Source organism: Equus quagga, chromosome 7 (assembly GCF_021613505.1).
Source record: "Equus quagga isolate Etosha38 chromosome 7, UCLA_HA_Equagga_1.0, whole genome shotgun sequence".
In the NCBI taxonomy this organism is placed as follows: Eukaryota; Metazoa; Chordata; class Mammalia; order Perissodactyla; family Equidae; genus Equus; species Equus quagga.
The window spans coordinates 41,310,879-41,320,697 of NC_060273.1; the positions used below are offsets into that span (position 1 = coordinate 41,310,879).

Here is a 9,819-nt window from a genome sequence, read left to right on the forward strand (position 1 = left end):
CCTCCCAGCTCCAGCAGCAGGGCCAGGCCTGTTCCCACCTTCACTGCGGAACCAGAGCCACACCCCAGCAGCAGTGTAACAATGGCTTCTGACTTCGCTCATGTTTGGTAACAGCTCACTAAGCAACCAAAATGCCAGAGTGAGTAACAATATTAATACCCCATCATTGTTCTCATCCTCTAGAGTGCATAATTTTTTTATTTCCTATTAGTTACTCACTGACTAACAAAACCCAAACTTCCAGCTTCATTTCCAAAGTGACCTTTCACTTTCCTCTTTCACTATACCTGCATTACTGACCATTACTAAATCCAGGTTAAAGCTGTTACAGTCTCTGCTCACGAACTTCCACCAACTTCTCTAATACTGAATTGGTATTCAACGTGTACTCAGTGAAGTGGGTATTTCTCGGATCAGTTTACAGGAAGCATGTGATAAACGAGTGAATGGCAGATGCCCAAAAGCCAAATACTTCAGCATGCGCTTGAAAGATCGTGACCATGCCATAGGGACACTGGAGCGCCCAGCTAAGCACTCAACGGAGTCCTACAGATTTGGGCTCAAATCCCAGCTGTGCCCACTCGCTGACTGCCCTGAGGCAGCTCCTGAGGGCGGGAAGCTCCGTGAAGCAGGCCAGGGGCAGGGCTGCAGGCCAGGGGACAGAGAGCGTCACAGGAAGTCCCGCCCAGGACTCAGCAGGGAGGAGAGGTTACAAAGCCCAGTGAGGAGCAAGAACAGAAACTTACAGCGCTTTTATTTGAAAAAGTTACATTCCTATGTTCTCACATTTGGTTAATTTCTAATGCATAACAAACGGTGTTTTCGAAAGCTATCGAAGGTGCATGACCAGCTATAACCACATTTGCCAAACTGGTTCTTCCAATCAATGAGACACATGATAAAGCCGGGCCCCAGAGCCTCCAGTCGGGTGTATCCCAGGCCTTATGCCTCAATTCAAAGTGACAACTTCTTGTCTCTGAAATAAAATTCCATCAAAGAAGCAAGCGCAGCTACTGGCCGTCAGTCCAATTTCCTAGGCATGACAATCACAGGCATGACAGGGTTACAGCAGAGTGGCCAAGGAAAAGATCCTACAGGTGACAGCACAGAGGCACAAGCTGAGTAACAGAAACAGCAGTAGATTTTTGGTAAAATATTTTATGAGAGGACCTACAACTGTAATAAAATGCCCAAAGATAACGCCATCAGGAGGGCACCCGTGTGGACAGACAGCACTCCCAGGCAGCGGCTCTGGAGGAAAGGAAGATGGGAGATGGCAGCGGAGGGGCAGACCACACATCACCATGACCACAGTTCAGCAGCATGACAGAGGAAGGGGAGGGTGTGACCGCACGCCCTCGCTTTCTCCTACTCATTCTGATCTCACTCTGCAACCCCAGGAATTCTACGTTACGTTCTCCAGTGAAACACCTCTAAGTACAAAACCATCAGCGACTCCGGCCCAGCTTCATCGGACCTGCGGCCCAGGTAAGTGCCATTTTGGCCATTGCTTACTCTGCAGCCCAGAAAACCACCTCTCCCTGGAGAAGGGCAAGAGGACCACACTCACGCAGAGCAGAGCCCGTGAAGAAGCAGGTGGACACAGAGGCAACCAAGCTCCACCCAGCATCTCAGAGCCCCTCCTCCTGTCCGTCTGCGGCAGACCGGCTTGCACGCCGTGACGGCTAACGCTGCTGGGATTCAGCTCACGACCTCTCCACACCGGGTCCTCCCCATCAACCCTGCTCTCTCATTCCCCTTCCCCTCCTCTTCCTCCTCCCTTAACAGATCACGACATGCATTCAGAGCACTTTAAAATTAATCTTCAGTTCCCTCCACAAAATGTGAGCATTAAATAAAATCATAGGACTAAATAAAGTAACAAAAAAGGATTAAATGAAATGATGCCGCGAGGCAGTGCCTGGCACACTACACGCAAATGTGAGCTTTAGTTATTCTGTGGAATAGAGTTACACGGCCTGAGGTTAACACTTCTAAAAACCAGACTTCTTTTTCCTTCTGGGCTAGCAATCCCCGACGTGAAGATCCACTCACCCCTGGCCCAAATAAGAGGCAACGCCCCCGGGCAGCTCAGAGCTGACGGGCCAGAAGGCCAGTTCCAGCCCTCTCTCGGCAGATCCGACCCAGCAGCACACACGCGATTTCGATACTAGTCCTGCTGATAACTACCGTGAGAGCTGAGCGTTCTCAAAATGCTGTTCCCAGGCTCCACTTACACCCCGCTAATTAAAGCCCACATGTAACAGGAGAGGCTCCTGTTCGTCCCAGGCCTGGGGCGCCCTGCCACCGCCCGCCTGAGGCTGGGAGACCTCGTCGTCATTCATAGCCCACAGGACTGAAACAGTAAGTATAGAAGTGGACTGAAAACGTTTTCAGTGGCATCAGAACAGCCTGGAAAGAATCCGAAGTCAACATTCTGCAACCAGATGTGTCACAAAGGGGCCCTGTCCAGGCTCCACTGTCCTCATTTTCTAGTCCCTTCCAGGCCACTCCCTCCCTTCCCCTGAAAGTGCTACGACCTCGTCACAGGCCCCCTTCCCTGTGAGTGCCCTGGACTGGTCCCCACCTCCACACCGCTCGCTGCACGCAGGAAGGGGCTCATGGCAGGCCCAGCTCCAGGCGCAGGCAGGACCCTCCCTGGCCGGCCAGCCCAGCAAATGAGCGCACAGGGGATGCGAGCCCCACGGTGCACGAAGGGGCCCTCCCCCTGCCCCCGTAAGAGAGGGCTGCTTTAGGATGACAGCTTTCGAGTGGAGCTGCCAGTCCCAATAGGGAAAAAGCACGCACCTCAGGAGACGGTGGGCCAAAGGGACATCATCAAGTGGAAAAGAAAACACTCTTGCTATAAATCACCCGAGTGTCTCCTTTTATCTTGTTTTCACTAGTGGCTAAGAGAACACGAAAGCTAGATGCACAGGCAAATGGAGAGGGCCTCTGTTTAGGTCACAAACTGGCTTCAAAACTAAGGAATTAAGTCGGTGTGTTTACAAACATGCGCGTCCCCAGCAAGGCTTCTTAAGCCACACTGGCTTCCTCCTCCAAGGCCCTCACCTTCTCCAACACACTCTGAAATGTTCCCATCACACGCAAGAGAGGAAGACACACACTCAGCTTTTGTTCTTGAAAGCTTCAGTCAGAATGGATTTTGGTTCTAGCCCTACATATAACTCGAATGTCTCCTGTTTAGAAGGTCTGTGCTAATCCAGTAACAATCTAGAAAATGAGCCTGAAAATTCTCAAAAATTACAAGTCACACAGGGTTGAAAATTGTGCTCCAGGTGAATGGCAAAACCAAAGGAACAGAATAAAATGGTTCTGAAATAAAATCAGCACATTTTCTTAGGAAATGCTACCAGTTGTAAAGAAAAACTGGAAAAAGGCAAACTTTCCAAAGGTTGGCAGCACGTCCTTGCATCACTACAGACCACAAGTACCATCATCTAGCAGACAACCCTTTGTCACAGACAACGCACAAGGCAATCGAATTTGCTCCAAAGGCACTGTTATAAAGATCAGCGAGCTCCCCATCGGGCCTGCCCCGAGCCGACCAGTCACCGACCACGTGGAGTCGGGCGAAAGGCAAGTCCAGGCCGAAGCCGGCCGCCGTGTCTTTCCGAGAGAAACCCTGGCAACAGGCCCCTGCAGAGCGGTCTCGTGCCCCAGCCTAACGGCTCCCCCCTACCCAGACGACAGTCAGACCCTGGGCTCTCCTCCGCAACCCGTCCACAGGGACAGCAGCCATCCCAGGGGACGCAGCAGACGGGACCCTCCTCCCAGCTCTGGGCGCAGCTCCAGACACTGCCACCTGCCTCGAGTGTCGACTCAGAGGGGCGTTCCGAGCTGGCAGCACAGGCTCCGACTGCAGGCCGCAGACCCACAGTGGCCCTCGGCCTCCAGGCCTCAGCAGGTCCAGCCAGCAGTGGGCACTCAGCTGGCCGGCCCATCCTGCAAGGACCTTCCAGAGAGGTGCCGCGGGGCATGTGCGAACACGCAAACACATACACACACACACACAGACACACACGCTTGTTCTAACCTATCCTCACCAATCCTTAATCAGTACTAAATCTTAACATAATTACTGTGCTCAGTTCTTAATCCTGTTAAAATTAAATAACGTAGAGACTAATAAAAACATTAGTGATTTTACCTATAGATTAAAAAAATCATAAATTGGGTTAGAAATTCCAAAGATCATGTTCCTGTAATTACTTCTACAGCATAATAAACAGCAATTGGTCTCACAACTCTATTTTCATTTCATTCCTTTTTTTTTTTTTTTTTTTGCTGAGGAAGATTCGCCCTGAGCTAACATCTGCTGCCAATCTTCCTCTTTTTGTATGTGGGCAGCTGCCACAGTGTGGCCGCTGACAGACAAGTGGTCTAGGTCCACGCCCGGGAACCCGCACTTGGGCTGCCGAGGCAGGGCGCACCGAACCTGCCCCAGACAACCGGGCTGGCCTCTATTTTCACTTTAAAGAAGCAAAACAACACTTAGGAGAAACTACGATTTATACTGAGTGAGAATCTCTAAAAATGAGCTGATTATTTAAAACAGCAAATCAGAAACAAATGACTACAACCTAAAAATATCTGAAAGAGCTTCAGATCACTACGTGGGTTATATCTACACTTGAATATATGTTTTTAAAACTTCTGGAAAAACGCCACACTAAATTTAATCGCAAATTCTAGAGAATGGGACTTCTCCCCATCTGTGTTGTTTGAAATTTTCTTTAAAGAGAAGGTATTGGTGTTATAATTTAAACAATGAATCCAATAAATATTATTTTCACAAAAAACAAAGTCTGACCCTCATCTGTGAAGCGGTGTGGGGCGGCCAGAGCCCGGTTCCTCGCGCCCCTGTGCATCCTCCACTGTGAGAACTCAGGACTCTCACCAGGAACACGCGGCCCCAGCCCTCAGTGTTGCTGGAGGCCACACCCGCTGCCCAGCACTGCCCGGCACGGGTGAGAACGCTCAGCAAAGTCAGCTGTCAGCAGCAGCAACTCTGCACTCAGACAGCTTCTGGCCACGACGTGATGTTTCTTTCCTTTCTTTGGAAATGATGAAATAACAGGAAGAGGTGTAGGCTAGATGGGTTTGTTTACCTAAGAAAACAGCGCTGAGTTTTAGGGAAAATAACCACCTCTCTGAAGACACACGACCACAAGCTCACATCCCCCAAGGATGAGCTCCAGACCCTTCAACAAAAACTCCACTTCCTATGATGGCGATGTTTGTCACGGTGTTCCAGCAAAAGTCCAAAACCAAACTACTTATTTCCTACACGTTCTGAAAGGGTCCATGTCTCAGACCACAAAAAGCATCGACACCGTGGCTGCACTTGCTTCACACCTGGAGCACACTGCGTCGCCTCACAACCAGTGCGCTTGGGATGCCCACAGCGCTGTCTCTCCTGGGAAGAGCTCGCCCACGGCAAGGGCCTTCACACGGCGCTGCCGGGCAGGGATCCCTGGGGCTCCCACACCCAACACTGCTCCTCCTAAGGCCACGCGTGCCTGACTTTGCAGGGCCACTCTGACGGGTGAAGCAGGCAGCTGTCCACCTCATCCCACGGGGAGGCTCCTTATCTCTCTGTTTACGGGTGTGAACTGTCTGCACATCGGACACGCCTGGGGTGCCCTGTCTGTCACTGGTCTTTCCTGACTCTCCCATTGCCTTCCCTGACCCCAGAGCAGACGACAGTCCCGCCTGCGATGGATTCCATTCCTCCTACTGATCTGACTTCTACACTCGAGTCATTTTTATCTAATCCATCTGGGAGTCCTCTGTATACGGAGAGGAGGCATCTGACTACTTCCCAGGGGACACTTCTGCCTGGATCGTCCACAGGGACCTCTAGTCAACGCGTCCCAATCGGCCGTCAGTTGGCTCCTCCCTCAGCCAGCAGCGCCCTCCTTCCGGTGGGCACCCTCCTCACTCCTACTCGCTACCGCACCCTCTCTGCTGGCTTCCTGCAAACGCCCTGACTAGTTTCTCTCTCTCCAACCTTGCCCCCTCAAGCCAGAAAACTGTCGGAACGGCCCATCTACAAGGAGATCTGGCCCTCTCACCCCCTTCAGGCCCAACCGTGGCTCCCCAGCACCCACAGAGAAGACCCAAGACCCTGATTGGACCAGGCCTCCTTCCAAACGCCGCCTTCCCGCTCGTCTCCAGGGACCCACAGCTTCACTGAGAACCAGCTGGGGCAACGCTCTCCCCCACCATCTACACGCTGCCCCGTGCTCTTCACTTGTCAGCAACGCCCTCCCCCCCATCTACACGCTGCCCCGTGCTCTTCACTTGTCAGCAACGCTCTCCCCCCACCCATCTACACGCTGCCCCGTGCTCTTCACTTGTCAGCAACGCCCTCCTGATTCCTGATTCCCCATCCCCAGCCCCTTGGTCTCCTTCCACCCCAAACACTCCTGGCTGACTTCTCCTCATCCTCAGGATTCAACTAGGTACCACCTCCAGGAAGCGCTCCTGGACCCCCAACCCCCACATCCAAGTTAGGTGCCAGTCTTAGTGCTCGCCGGTGTCCGTCACTTAACACAAATTGTACTAATTATGTAGGAACGAGTCTTTCTCTGCAGCTAGACCCCAAGCTCTCTGAGAGCAGGAAGCTCACTTGCAGCACAAACGAACACTGTGCAGGCGCCCACAAAAGCAGGGGTCTCAGCGCTGTGCACGCTGCCTGCTTTGCCATGAAGCTGAAAACACCCTTGTGCTCCCCGCATCACCCTCTGGGCCCATCTGACTACGCCTTGGAGAAACCACGCCCCACGTGCTACAAACCATGAGGGGCACGAAGGGGGCGGTGTCAGGGCCTCCCGACTCTTCCTCGAGTCACCTAATCAGAACAGTCGTGCCAACTGTTTCAACTTCCGAGCACACCTGGGAATGACACCTGGACAGCAATGATGGAATTTCACTTGTACCATAAATGCAAACAGTCAATCCACACCATTTCTCAGTCCCCCTAATGCTCTGTCCTCCAAATGCGAAGCACCAGGCTAAAGCGAGCACTTTCCAGGACTGAGAGGTTTGCAGCATAAACCGCGAGAAAAGAAACCGCCAAACTGATCTGTTTTTCACATTCCAATGACATTAATTAAAGATCAGACACAGCCAACAGAACGACTGAGGCCGACGCAGCAGGACGCGCAGCTCTGCTCTCAGGCTGCCAGGCCCGGGAGGGAGTCTCCGCCCCGCGGAGCCACTGGCCCGCACTTGATTGCCTCCCCACGGCTCACTTCACTCTGCACAAACGTCAGTCAGCATCTGTCACACAGTTCTTATCTCCAAGCTAAAACTCACACCAATGACCATTCCGTGTCCCTGTGCAACTGAAGGAAAAGCGAAGGCCAGCCAACCAGCGAGCACAAGCAGACAGGATTCAGGCTGCGAAACTGATGCGGCAAACGGGCCTGACGACCCGGCGGCGACTACAGCACACGACTGTGACAGAGAGCCCCGCACGGGCGACATCACGTCCCTATTTCTCATCGTCAACCCTAAGTGAATTCCGGACCAACGGAAGTAAACGGTTTCAAACACAGATCCAGCAGGTCTGGCCTCCCTTTCCTGAAAATCCGGCGGAGACGCAGTCCAGAAGAGCAACGAGCTCTAAATCGTGGAGCGAGAGGAAGAAGAAAGTGAGAGTTTTCAATCAACTAAACAGTCCCGCGAGGCTCCTGCCGGCCGCAACGAGCGCAAGCACCCAACGAAGCACGTGCAGCACCACGCTGAGCCCGCCGTCACTTGCGCTCCGCCACCTCTCTGTCCTGTCCCCACTGCCCTGGGAGCCCAGACGCGGGCGCCCCCTGTGTGACGGGGTCCGGGCCGCTGAGCCTCACTCAGCAGGGGCCTTGTGAGCACGGCGAGCCTGGGCCCCAGCCCCACTCTGAGCTATCGAGGTGACAAGGAGTGTGACGCGAAGGGCAGCGGCATCCGGAGTCATGATGTCTCCTACCAAAATGTGGCCTGGCGTGTACTGCAAGCAAATTCAAACCGGCTCTGTCCTCAGAATCTGGAGACCACTGGTCGTCATAAATTCAGGACCAAGAACAATGGTTAGAGAAGACACTTCATCGAACACCAGCTTTCTCTGAAAATAGGTCACCCAGGAATTTCCCGTTAAAAATGGTGTATTGAACACAGACGTCAATTTCCACTGTCCTCCAGACAACCTCTTAAAAAGGGCTTTTTTAAAGGCATATATCCACGAGGACAAAACAAAAGGGAGAAAAGACAATAGCAAGAACTTAGAAGCTAGAAAGCAAATGGATGAATGAAAGCTCGCAACGAGGAACACTGAGAAACAGCCCAGTTTCACTATGGATCCCCAAAGGCTTAAGAGCGGCACCTGTGTACACTTTGAAGCAAGGATGTAGGATGGAACAAAAATTCAAGAGGAACCAAATGCTCAGAGTCTGTTTAAGAAACAGGCAGGGGCCGGCCCAGTGGCGCAGCAGTTAAGTTCACACGTTCCGCTTCAGTAGCCTGGGGTTTGCTGGTTAGGATCCCGGGTGCAGACGTGGCACCGCTTGGCACGCCATGCTGTGGTAGGCGTCCCACATATAAAGCAGAGGAAGATGGGCACGGATGTGAGCTCAGGGCCAGTCTTCCTCAGCAAAAAGAGGAGGATTGGCAGCAGATGTTAGCTCAGGGCTAATCTTCCTCAAAAAAAAAAAAAAAAACAGAAAAGAAACAGGCAAAACCACGCGATCATCTCAATTGGCGCAGGAGCAGCACTTGTCAAAATCTACTATCTTTCACAATGAAAACATTCAGCAAACCAGGAACAGAGGGGAACTTTCTCACCCCATAAAGGGCATTTACTAAAACCCACAGCTACCATTGCACCCAGTGGTGAAGGACCGGAAGGTGTCCCCTAAGATCAGGAACAAGACAAGGAGGCCCACCCTCCCCATGGCTACTCAAGGTTGTATGGAATCCTAGCCATGGCAGCCAGGCAAGAACAAGAAATAAAAGGCATCCACGCTGGAAAGGGAGAAGTAAAGAGACTTCGATTCACCAATGACACCATCTCATATAGAGGAAATCCTGAAGAACTCACAAAACACTGAAAGCTGATAAACAAATTGAGCTAAGTTGCAGGATACAAGATCAACACACAAGAATGAGTTGTTTCTTTACACCCATAAACAACCTGAAAATGAAATTAAGAAAACAATTCCTCTTACAATAGCATCAAAAAGAATAACAAATTTAGGAATAAATTTAACCAAAGACATGCAAAACTGGCACACTGAAAACACTGCGGAGAGGAATGAAAGAAGAAAACCCATGGATGGAAAGATCCCCTGTCCACAGGCAGGGAGCCTGTACTGTGAATGTGGCAGCCTCCCCTCAGTGAGCTACCGACTCAGGGCAATCGCCATCAAAATCCCAAGGGCCCTTTTTGCAGATATGGTAAAGCTAACCCTTAAATTCACATGGAAGTGCAATGGATGCCACACAGCCAAAAACAGCCTTGAAAAAGAACAACAAAGTTGGAAAACTCACAGTTCTCGATTTCAAAACTTATTAAAACAGTGTGTTACCGGCACAGGATAGACATACAGACTGAGAATACAACTAAGAGTCCAGAAATAAACCCACACATCTATGGTCAACTGATTTTCTACAAGGGAGCCAAGACAATTCAATACAGAAAAAATACTCTCTTCAACAACAGCTGGACAACCGGACAGCCACACGCAAGAGCGTGACGTCGGACCCACACCTCACACCATCTACAAAATGAGCTCAAAATGCATCAAAGACCTA

The 9,819-nt window shown here is 51.4% G+C and overlaps 1 protein-coding gene across 7 annotated transcripts in view; it reads right to left on the reverse strand.

Annotated features, from left to right (window-relative positions):
• Positions 1 to 9,819, reverse strand: part of SUN1 (Sad1 and UNC84 domain containing 1) — a 55,600-nt gene that overhangs the window by 40,677 nt on the left and 5,104 nt on the right. The gene's annotated exons all lie outside the window — the stretch shown is intronic.